General features: G+C 43.2%; 1 long non-coding RNA gene across 1 annotated transcript; it reads right to left on the bottom strand.

Moving 5' to 3' along the window:
- Positions 1-5,270: 5,270 nt before the first annotated feature.
- LOC310707608 lies at positions 5,271-7,684 on the bottom strand. Its single transcript, XR_014526613.1, has 3 exons — positions 7,641-7,684; positions 7,391-7,523; positions 5,271-5,385 (listed from the first exon to the last, which is right to left on the bottom strand). It is a non-coding gene; the product is annotated as an uncharacterized lncRNA (long non-coding RNA).
- Positions 7,685-11,481: the final 3,797 nt, after the last annotated feature.

The raw sequence follows: 11,481 nt of genomic DNA, 5'->3' as shown, positions 1-11,481 counted from the left end.
TCTGAATCCTGTCCCTCGTTTACCTTTCAAGCCAATGATAACCCTTAGACTGCAGCGCCTCCAAAGAACTGTGAGTGAAAGAGAAATGGATGCTAGCACTGTGCGCAAACCCTGGCAAGAGTTGTACATCAGTTCTTGTGCTTTTGCTGGCTGAAGATGTCACACAAGCACATTTTTGCATTCAGTTTCACTGTTGCCATGCAGCACTTTAGCATGAGGTATCAAACAGTTCTGCTACAGGTGGAAAGGCATTGCTGGGATCCATTGCACATAAAGGAGGCATTACTATGGTCATTTACAGAAAGGTAACGCCCTTCTGTTCTGCTGCAGCTCCACTCCCACCTTCACTGGAGCTAAGACCCGTGTGCCTTGAGGGGGGGAGGAGAAACAAGGAAGACTGGGAATCACCAGTTCCTGAAGACACCATCATAGAAAGATCTGTTAGGAGCACCACCACCACCTCCTTTCCTGAGGCATCTTCACATAGACCTGTGGGTTCCTGAGGGAAGATGGAAGTGAGGAAGCCTAGGCCCACGGAGCTTGTGGCATCTGCTCCTGAAGTTACTCTGATAACATTTATTACCGTTTGTGTTGAGGTTCTAAGTTGTGAGGCGCCTTGGGTGCCTTGGCAGAAAGGTGGTACATAAATAAGAGAGAGTGCTGTTGATCTGAATGCATATCCTAGTAAGGAGTTGAACATACAACATGCTGGCATGGAGAAGGCCTAGCTAGCAGATCTGAGGTGCATAGCTGTCAAGTGTCCCTTATTTGAAGGGACAGTCCCTTATTCCAGCGCCATGTCCCGCTACTGTCCCTTATTGATGGATGTCCCTTAAATTTCAAAGGAAGCCGCTCTTCTCCCTCCCTGCCGGCCAGGGAGGAGGGAGGCTCCAACTGTGTTGCTTGGCTGTGTTGCTCACCCAATAAGAAGTCTAGGAACGACTGGGGGGTGGAGCTTGCATGCCTTGTGTGTGGCTAGTTAATGCAAGCTGAGGGGTTTTTTGAATGCTGGACGCCATTTTGTTGCATGTGCTGCTGCAAACTTTGCAGTGCAAAGCCAGGCCAGGGAGCCATCTTAAGTTGAGGCTGCATAGGCCTTGTGGTGCATGTGATTCAGATTCTATTCAGTTGAACCTCTGGTTACAAAGTTGGTTGGACAGTGTTCTCGAAGCTACCAGCATGAGTTTGACCAGACTGCAGGAGGACAGGAAGACTGGAGTGCCTGGAACAGGTGAGGCTGCAGGTCCCTTATTTTGGCTGCTGATCCCTTATTTTCAAGGCTGCTGGTCCCTTATTTTCAAATTTGTAAGTTGACAGCTATGCTGAGGTGCCTGATGATCTTCTGCTGCCTCAGAATCAGGCACCTTATGAATACAATATTTACCATGGGCAGAAAATTTGACAACAAGCTTAGCCTTGCTCTCTTTGTTACCAGCCATATCTCCAGCTGAGATACTTGTAATAATTAAGGCCAGAATTTCCATCCTCTGTTCAGCCACTTGCACATCTAGCAGGCTACTCAGTTTTTCCCTGGCCCGTAGACCTTAATCCCATCATTGACAATTAGCTGGTATTCTCAGAAATAGATCAAATGCCAATTTACTTGATAGGTCACATCTCATGTTATTTCAGAAAGTAGGAGATGCCCCAGTATGATAGTGTCCTAGATTGTACAGAAGGGATTCATAGTGCAAGATTTTCTGGTGCCAGCGTTATAGCAGCTCCAAGAGACGTAATGCTGAAATGGAAAGAATGTATATCCCTGGCCTGCCAACATTACCAAAGCAGTCCAGGAAAGGAGTCATGCTGCTGTGGTTTCTGTGCTGCTGAGGTAATATTGGAAGATACTGTCAAGGGCTTTGGCTGCCGTTACTCTTGGATGGCCTCTGCCAGTCCCAATAATTTGCTTCGTCAATGTGTGACTGGAAATGGCTTCAAATCAGAGAAGTCTCTGGTCTCATTATAGTTCTGTGTTCAAACCCCATTCAGTATGGGAATAGTTCAGAATGGAAGTGATACCTGGGAAAACTTGTTTATTATTCTGCATGTAAAAGTTGTTATGGATTGGAGGAGGAATGTGTGTAGGGCTGGATATTAGAGAGGGGTTGGCTTGAGATAACCCTGTTGTCATGGTCAGACCATTTCCTGTGGAGCTTTAGTATGAAAGAGTCAACTGCTCCCTGCAGGACGAATTAAGATGGCCTGCTCACAGAGATTTATAGCAACTGATGGTGAAATGAAGTGGTAGCTAGAGGCTTTTTTAACATTAAATACTTAGGTGAAGAAGGGATTCTTCCATCACTATCCTATTCCTCATAACACCTTTAGGCTATGGAATACAGCTTGTGAATACATCCTAGGACTAGCCCATCTCCTTTATGGTATCACTTTAGGTATGTGCTGCTTAAAGAAAAATTCAGATATTTCTTCTCCCTCTACCAGCTTATTATGGATGATGCTGATTAGCAGCTGTTATCTATGATAACTGTGTGGCTCCTCCAAGCTGACAGACTCTGGGTGAAAACAGACCAGTTTACCACATGGCTAACTTGGGAGTTTGCCTGCTGCTTACATGGGCGTTAAAATGTGCTAAAAGGAAAACAGATGACCTTGGCTGCCTTTGTGTTTGCTGTGGTTGTCATTGCTCCACCCCTAGTTACTGACTTGTTCTATTGCTATGGAGTGGAGAGACATTTCTCTCCTTGCCTTGCTGCAGTGTTTTATCACTACTTGCTGGTTCTCTGCCTTGGGAAGGTGATGGTTAATCCATTCTCACACTCTGAAAAGTTGATGCATAGTGATAGTGTTTCAAAGAGGTCAATAAAAGTTGATGCATAGTGATAGTGTTTCAAAGAGGTCAATAAAATATTCCCCCCTGTTTGGAGTTGATCTCAGGAATTACTTTTTTTTTTAAGGTTGTGCTGCTGTTTAGCTCATGGCACCCATTACTGTGTGTAATTTCATAGTTAATTCTCACACATCCTCACAACTATTCATTGCACAACACACAGCGATAACAATACCTTCCATGATCACAGAATCTCTCAAACAACGATGATCTGACCATCTTATTATGGGATAGGCCAAGATTCAACCCTTAGGCTTTTATTCCTCCCTACCCATTGTTTTCCAGTAAGAAACAGCCACTTTTCTTAGCCTGCAGTGGTGAAAGTCTGAGATATATTTGAAAAAGAACTCTTCTGAAAACACAGCAGATATTTTGGAGAACTTCCAAAAGCCCAACAGATATTTCACTATTTCAGAATATATAAACACTTCTAGGAACAGAAATCTGAAATTCTGAAAAACATGGAGAAAAAGTGAAGAAGACGGTGTTTCTTTAAAAGTAGCTCTTGCTGGGACATCGTAGCCCAGGAGAAAAGTTCCCCACTTTGATATCACCTGCTATGGGTTATTAATACAAACAAGCCCTTTTCAAACATTCTTTCCTCACATGAATACAATTGCATGAGGGGAAGTTGAGGCACGTTTATTGGCTCTGCCCCACCTACAAAATTCTCTGCACCCCATCCATGTGGGGTGGGTGGGGAAGAGCTCTGAAGGGGGGGATCCTGCTCTAGAGATGTGGGCTCCCCACGTGATTTAAATTGTGTGCAGTGTGGGGCAGTGGTGTAGCGTGGGTTGTCAGCACCCGGGGCAAGGCAAGTAATTTGCGCCCCCTAACCCGTGGATTTGCGCCCCCTAACCCGTGGATTTGCGCACCCTAACCCTAACCCCCAGATGTTGCGCCCGGTGCCGCCGGCACCCCCTGCACCCCCCACGCTACGCCACTGATGGGGGGTGGGGGTGGGGAGAGCAATCAGGCAAGGTTGAGCAAACACAGCTCTAACTTCCCAGAACATCTGAAAAGGAAGGCAATCAATTTACCAAGTGGTTCTTGTGGGAGCCTCTTACCACTTCATAAGGACCCCAGGCTTTAGCAAACAGTAGGCAAAACAGTAGGCCTGCCCACCTAGCAGTTTGAAAGCACGTCAAAGTGCAAGTAGATAAATAGGTACCGCTCCGGTGGGAAGGTAAACGGCGTTTCCATGCGCTGCTCTGGTTCACCAGAAGCGGCTTAGTCATGCTGGCCACATGAACCAGAAGCTGTATGTTGGCTCCCTCGGCCAATAAAGCGAGATGAGCGCCGCAACCCCAGAGTCGGCCACGACTGGACCTAATGGTCAGGGGTCCCTTTACCTTTAAGGTCGGACAATGGGTCCATCTAGCTCAGTATTGTTTCCACAGACTGGAAGCTGATATCCAGGGTTTTAGGGGATATTGCCAGTCCTACCTGGGCATACCAAGGATTGAACCTAGAACCTTCTGCATACAAGGCAAATGCTCTAGCACCAGTAACCTTTCCTCAGTGCAGACTCTGCAAATCTGTGGTCAAAACCAAACCTTAACATTGGGTTTCCAGGTGCCCAGACAATGGCTCTTTGTTGTGTGAATCCAGCTATGAAAAAGCTTGCTGCATTAGCTCCTATAACCACATGAGCAGACTGATACTTTCGGGTGCTGAGACGAGTTTGCTCATTTTCTGTTCCACTGGGACTAGAGATGGCAAGTCTCCAGAACAACTCCTGGTTGTCTGGATTCACCCAGAGAATGCCCTTGTCCAGTGGCTTTTAAGTAGTCCCAGTCTTTCTGTACAACCCACACACAAACACTGTTTAAAACTTCAATAAAACTTTAATATACTAGAACATCAACGAACATTTTTCTGACAACAGGTCCTAGATCAGACAATATATTTTACTGAGCTAGCCTTATTTGCCAAGATCTGCATCAATGCAACCCTATTCTTTTCTCGACTGAGAAGTGAAATCAATTACTGTATGTTTCATGCAGCAGAGGGAATACAGCTACCTGTGCTTTGTTGGTGATTTCACATACTAACCATGCACACAAACTCGGCAATGTGCACACTACTGAGCCATTTGAAAAGAATCAATCTGGCTATTGAATGCCTGCTATGCAGGGCAAGGAAATTTCTTCACTTTGTCTCTACAAAGTCAGGACAGAGAGAGTCGCAGTAGAGATTCGGTTTCCAATGTAGCCAGGTTACAAGACCTGCCAGGAGAGAAGGATGGTCCTGCACAGTGCTTACATACATGGTGGTCTTGGGGGAATTCAGAATCCAAGCAGCAAAATGAGTGCCTTCCTCTGTCATAGTGATCTAGCAAACTGTGAGCAATGAAGCTGCTTTCAGTATGTAGCATGTTGCACACCCTGCAGACGACAATTTCGCATTTGGGGCACATTTTCCCAGAGTGAGCCTTCCCCAAGGAACACATCTCCTTCTGGGCTTTCAGCTGCATGGACTCTTTTCTTTGCACACCTCTCTTCTTGTCTTCAAGGTGCCCATTATTTTCCTGAGGACTAAAAAGCCAAGACAAAATAGTGATCTGAACAATCAGTGGCAGCTACCATTTTCCAAAGTGCATCAGGGCAAAGGGCCTTCTCGGTGGTGGCGCCCGCCCTGTGGAACGCCCTCCCTTCAGATGTCAAGGAAATAAACAACTATCTGACTTTTAGAAGACATCTGAAGGCAGCCCTGTTTAGGGAAGTTTTTAATGTTTGATAGTTTATTGTGCTTTTAATTCTGTTGGGACTCGGAGCCACCCAGAGTGGCTGGCTGGGCATAAATAAATTTACTACTACTACTACTACTACTACTACTACTACTACTACTATTATTATTATTATTATTATTATTATTATTATTATTATTATTATTATTTTTCACTGCATGTATGACGAATCATAGAATTTTAGAGCTGAATAGCAGAAGGAGGCATCACACTGATGAACTACCAAAAAAAAAGGATCAAGCCATTTGCCATTTGAGTATTTTTTTGAAGATTTAAAGGGATTTATTACCTTCTCAGCCTAATATCCTGCCACCAAAGCAGGAGGGCCCTGTGAGGGATAGGCCCCGGGTTTGCCTCGTGATGACCCACCAACTGACAAGTCGCTCAGCCAATCAAGGGAGAGAGAGAGAGGAATTTAAGTTAATAATCAGCTGGGACTGTCAGGGATTATCTATGGGTGAGACAGGAACCTGGGATTGGAAACAGGGTGGGCACCTGGAATCTCTGACTATTTGAGTGGACTCTGGTAGGGTATATCTGTCAGTGGGAACAGAGTCTAACTAGCTGAGGGGAAGTTTAGGATTTTAGAAGGGACTGAGTAGTGTAAGATAATAACCATCCTAGAAAGAAATTATCTTTCCAAAGTCAGGTTTAAAATATGAAGTTAAGCACAATCTTAAATATCTATGTAAAGAGTGTTTGTATGAAACAAAGTGTTGTGCCTTACAAAAGTAACCAGTAAGCTATACAGTTTAGTTTGGTTTAGACAAGCCTACCCAGATATCTAGGATGATGTGTTTTTAGTTTTTGCTGCTTTAAATTTTGTGAATGTTTTGAATAGTTGTTTTAATAGTTTTTACCAATAATTCTATTGTTATATTCTTTTTGTAAACCAAGCATATTTTTGTTACAATCAAGCATATCCTGTTTATTCCCCATTATTTCTATATATAATATTCTGGTCCAGAGTTTTCTTACCATTGCTCTTCCTTCGGTGCACAGTGCAAAAATCTACATTTTTCAGATTACACATGAAATAAAACACAGCTGATCATAGTTCATGGGAAGGACAATATGGAAGCAGATGGTTGTAAAACAATTATGGCTTTAAAGTTAATCAGCAGCACCTTGAACTGAACCAGTGAAAATGGCAATTTTGACTGAGGTTGCCAGCTGGTCAGCAGAGGGATGGCTGTACCTCCCCTTTTACCTTTAACAGCACCTTAATAAGCAAACAGCAGATAAACTTACAGCACTTCCAGATGAGCTGCTTATGAAGCATTCAGCCCAATTTGTTCACAGGGAGATTCAAGGACACTGGCTAGTTAACAAGCATTATTCCAATTTGCTTGCAGGTTAGATGAAGCCGCATCAAAGAAGTAATACCCCCTCTTTCCAGTTCAATTCTCCCATCGCTTTCCTTATCACAAAACTTCCAGAATTTGGGGGAAGTAACTTTATTGTGCCAACCCTCTAATCAGCTGTAATTGTGCAAACCGAATTTGCCAATTAGTAAATGAATCCCACTCGAAAATAGCAACCATCTGAAAGAACACCAAGATGTTATTAATTGCTGGTGTCTGCATAGCAAGCTGCTGCTCAAGGCAATGGAGCCACCTGAAAATATGGCACTCTTTGATGTTGCCGCCCTTTGACTGTCTCGGCTGTTTAGTTGATCAACCTTTTCCCCCCTTTCATGATTATTCAGTGTTCACAATGGCTCCGGTGTCCAATTTTAAATTAGCATTTTTAATTTTCATTAGAAATAAAATATTAAAAAGAGAAACACTTACATCACATTCCGTGAAGGTCCAGGAAAGAGACTGAGTGTTGAAAGCCTCTTCTTAAAGAGATGCCCATCCTTTTTCCTGCAGTGTTTTGCATCACCAATGCCCTCTTCCCTTCTTGACTTCTTGAAACTCCGACCTGTCTCAATGGCAGAGCAGAATGCAAAAATATGCTCTCTGATCATCATGTTTGCACATAAGGAGCTTACTCCCCAAGGGAGGGAGGGATGGCCATAAGTCCAAGTTGCGTACTAACCTGCAGGCATCTTTGGAAAGCAGCGCGTCTCAGGCAATGAAAACTCCAGCTTCAGGGATCCCTAAGAAAGAAGAGATGGCCAGGTGTGCCTACTTCTTAACACAACACATCAGAAGCAGCAATGGTTGTAAAGTTTAAAAATTGCCTCTCTCCCTTTGCAAATGACCCTTACAGAGCAGTGGTAGAAGCATCAAGAGTCTCCCGTGTATGCAGAGCATGGGAAGGAGAATTTGGTTCTTGTAATGAAGCAAGCGCAAAGCCAGAAGGTGAAATGTTGCTCAGGGCGCTGCATATAAACAATTTATTTCTCCTTTTGGTAAATCAACTGATTAGTCTTCATTTCCGCGACGTGTCACTGCATCTCCAAGACAGACCCTTTTGCCTACTCTAATTGCATTAGTCTCTCTGCTCTCCAGTTGATATTTTAGTAATTGTATTTACTTTTGGCTGATGGACTTGCCCCACAGTTTACACTTGCTCTCGGTCTCCGGTAAGTACCTCTGGCTCATCCTGGTGATTTGTCAGATCTGGAAGTATTTCCCAATAATTACTTCTAAGAACAGATAATTAAAACTAATTTTGAAAAGTAGTTGCAAAGTATTCCTATTCCTGCACTAAACTGTAGTCCCAAACTACATCATATGACTATTCCTTAATTATAGTCTGTTTAAGAAGCTATTGAATTATAGAATTGCATAAGGGGGCCCAGTCTGACAGTGAAATTCATAGTCTTATAGGTTTGGGGTCTTTGGGCAGATTCTCTCTCTCTCTCTCTCTCTCTAACATTAAGAAATATATTTACCCAAAATCCAGATTGAAATCCCTTTTCAGAAACAGGGGAAGATAGTCCCATTTTCAATTCACCCTAGAGACTTCCTCACCTTACTATTCTCATCACCTGCCAAATATCCAGATTTTACCAGCAGTAATTAAGTCCCACCCCTTTGTGACATCACCTCTGCAAATGAGAGAAAGGCTCTATGCTTTCTGACCTGGTGGATCATGAAGAAGAAAAGCCATAGCTCAATAGCAGAACACATGGACGCCTAAGGGTGAGGGTTCAATCTCCAAGTCGGATCAAGACAGATCCCTGCCTGAATTCATGAAGAGTTGTTCCCAGTCATTGTAGATACTGAACTAGCTAGATGGACCGGTGGTTTGACTTGATAAGGTAGCTTCCTATCAGCTATGAATACTACCTCCAATGGCTCTAAGACAGAGCAAAGTGAATGAGGCAAAAAGAATTGTTGTGATTGCTCATGGTATCGAAGCTTTCCTCTGTTGGTTTGTTGGTTTGGAGGCACTGCGTATTCACTATACCTTTTGTTTGCTCAGAATGCTAACATTTTGAGGGGTAAATTGCAGTGCTCAGGATTCACCAAGGGAAGAAACGTGATCCAAATGCAGCCAGTGACACCCTTCTCTTCTAGTAACGATCTCCTTTTTCCTAAGGTAAAATAACTGCTGTAGGGCATAACTGCTGTTTAAAACTTACAGTCTTATCCACATTTACTAGGGAGTAAATTCATTTAATTCATTGAAACGTACATCTGTGTAAATGTAGACAGGCTTCATATCTCAGTATTAATTATTGAATGTATGATCTTTTATACCTGTGGTACCTCAATAAAATTTACCTGCATACTCTTATTTATAATTATTTGTTTATTTGTGGTATTTTTTCCTTTCTCTTCAGGAATGAAATGCTTCGTGGGTGGGTAGGGGGGAGCTCTGGGATAGCTCAGTTGGCAGAGCATGAGAATCTCAGGGCTGTGGGTTCAAGCCCCATGTTGAGAAAAAGATTCCAGCATTGCAAGGGGTTGGACAAGGAGATCCTAGAGGTCCCTTCCAACTCTACAATTCTATGATTCTGAGCTCAATAATACCAAGAGATACCCTGACCACAGGCTTGCAGTCGGAAAGACATGAGACAAAATGGAAGAGAAAACAAGAAAACTCAGGCATCACTTCCTAAAGCTACATTGTAGCTTATAATGACTGTTACAGGTATCTGGGGAATTTCTGACTTCTTATAACAGTCTTTTACTATGGAGCTTTGATACTTTTGGGAATAATACCATTGGGCTGAATCATACTTGGACATTCAACACAGGGAGTCCAGTTCTAAGTGTGCTATTTAAGCGCACTGCTTTACTGCAAGTAAAAAAATATTCAGAGAGCCAGTTTCTCTAGGCCTCATTGGAGTAAAGTATGCAGTTTCTGCAAATATTTGTTGGTCAAAGTAAATTCCAATGCACTTATGGATAGGAGACTGAGTTCCCTGTTCCTTTAATTGTTGGGAGAAATTGAAGGTTCAGTTGCAGCTTTTCTCATCACTGCACAATGAGCTACACCTGCCAAAATTCCTTTCTTCTTCTATACAACCATTTAAAGGCATAGGAACCTATACTCCTTTGCTTCTGGTCACCAGAGATCCAAAACCTGCAATGAGAACATTGCATGAGAGAAGGTATGTTACAACTTAAGATTGACCCTTGAGTTATATATATGATAAGAGATGGAGAGGGGGCTTTTATTACTCTTTTTACATTCCTTTCTGTTAGCTGGAGGAGATGGGTAGCAGTGACTGTGGAATGATGATGATGTCATTATTTGTACTCCTGCCCATTTGACTGGGTTGCCCCAGCCAATCTAGGAGGCTTCAAACAAAATATAAAAACACATTAGGAGCAACCAAAAATTAACAAAATTGTGAGCAAGCTTTCAAGTTCTCCAGAGCTCTTCATCAATGCAGATGTTAAGCAAAATGGGGATGGGAGGGATAGAGGAGGAAAGCTCACATGAGCAAAGTGTGGGGGGGGGGAGACTTACAGAATTCCATCCCAAGGGCATAGCCACATGACTAATTTTTGTTTGTTTTGTTTTTACAATTCAAACTTTTACTTTATCCAATAGGCCATGCTGCCTGTGAAGAGGTGTGACCATGGTCATGCCTCCCTAGTAGACACATGTTTCATTTATGACCATTCTAAGAGTCTCATGTATTAGAATCCTTGAACCATGGAAATAACATATATTGGCAGTTTGATTCAATAATGTACACTTATATAGGGACAATGTTTATTGAGTACCTAAAACAAAACAACAAAAAATGGACGCGGGTGGTGCTGTGGGTTAAACCACAGAGCCTAGGACTTGCCGATCGGAAGGTCGACAGTTCGAATCCCCGCGATGGGGTGAGCTCCCGTTGCTCGGTCCCTGCTCCTGCCCATGTTTGAAAAGTTCGGAAGCACATCAAAGTGCAAGTAGATAAATAGGTACCGCTCCAGCGGGAACGTAAACGGCGTTTCCATGTGCTGCTCTGGTTCACCAGAAGTGGCTTAGTCATGCTGGCCACATGACCCAGAAGCTGTACACTGGCTCCCTTGGCCAATAAAGCAAGATGAGCGCCGCAACCCCAGAGTCGGTCATGACTGGACCTAATGGTCAGGGGTCCTTTAAAACAAAAAATATACATGAAGGACTGGGAAATGCTTGTCACTCGGAGCCATTTCAGTGTGTTCGATGTAACATGAAGGTTTAAGCATTTTCATTCTCTTCTTCATGTTACTAGGAAACTGCTTTGTAGGAGGATAAAACGGATGGTGCTTCTTGTTAGATACTGGGAGCTTACATCCTATGGTACCTGAGAGTGCATCAAAGGGACATGTTCTGAAATGAACACATTTAAGTTCTTTAACAAAACCCCATTCAAAACTGGACCCTACACTCTCGGGGCATCCAAGTAGAATGATGGGCTGACCCTTCCTTTGAAGCCTATGTTGCAAGTGCTTCCTGCATCTTCCAAAGGTGAAGCTTTTCACAGCATGAAGATAAACAC

The sequence above is a fragment of the Podarcis liolepis genome (genome assembly GCF_965112155.1).
Source record: "Podarcis liolepis genome assembly, chromosome: 5".
In the NCBI taxonomy this organism is placed as follows: domain Eukaryota; kingdom Metazoa; phylum Chordata; class Lepidosauria; order Squamata; family Lacertidae; genus Podarcis; species Podarcis liolepis.
The sequence above is the reverse complement of the archived record's forward strand: the minus strand, read 5'-3'. Positions and strand labels throughout refer to the sequence as shown.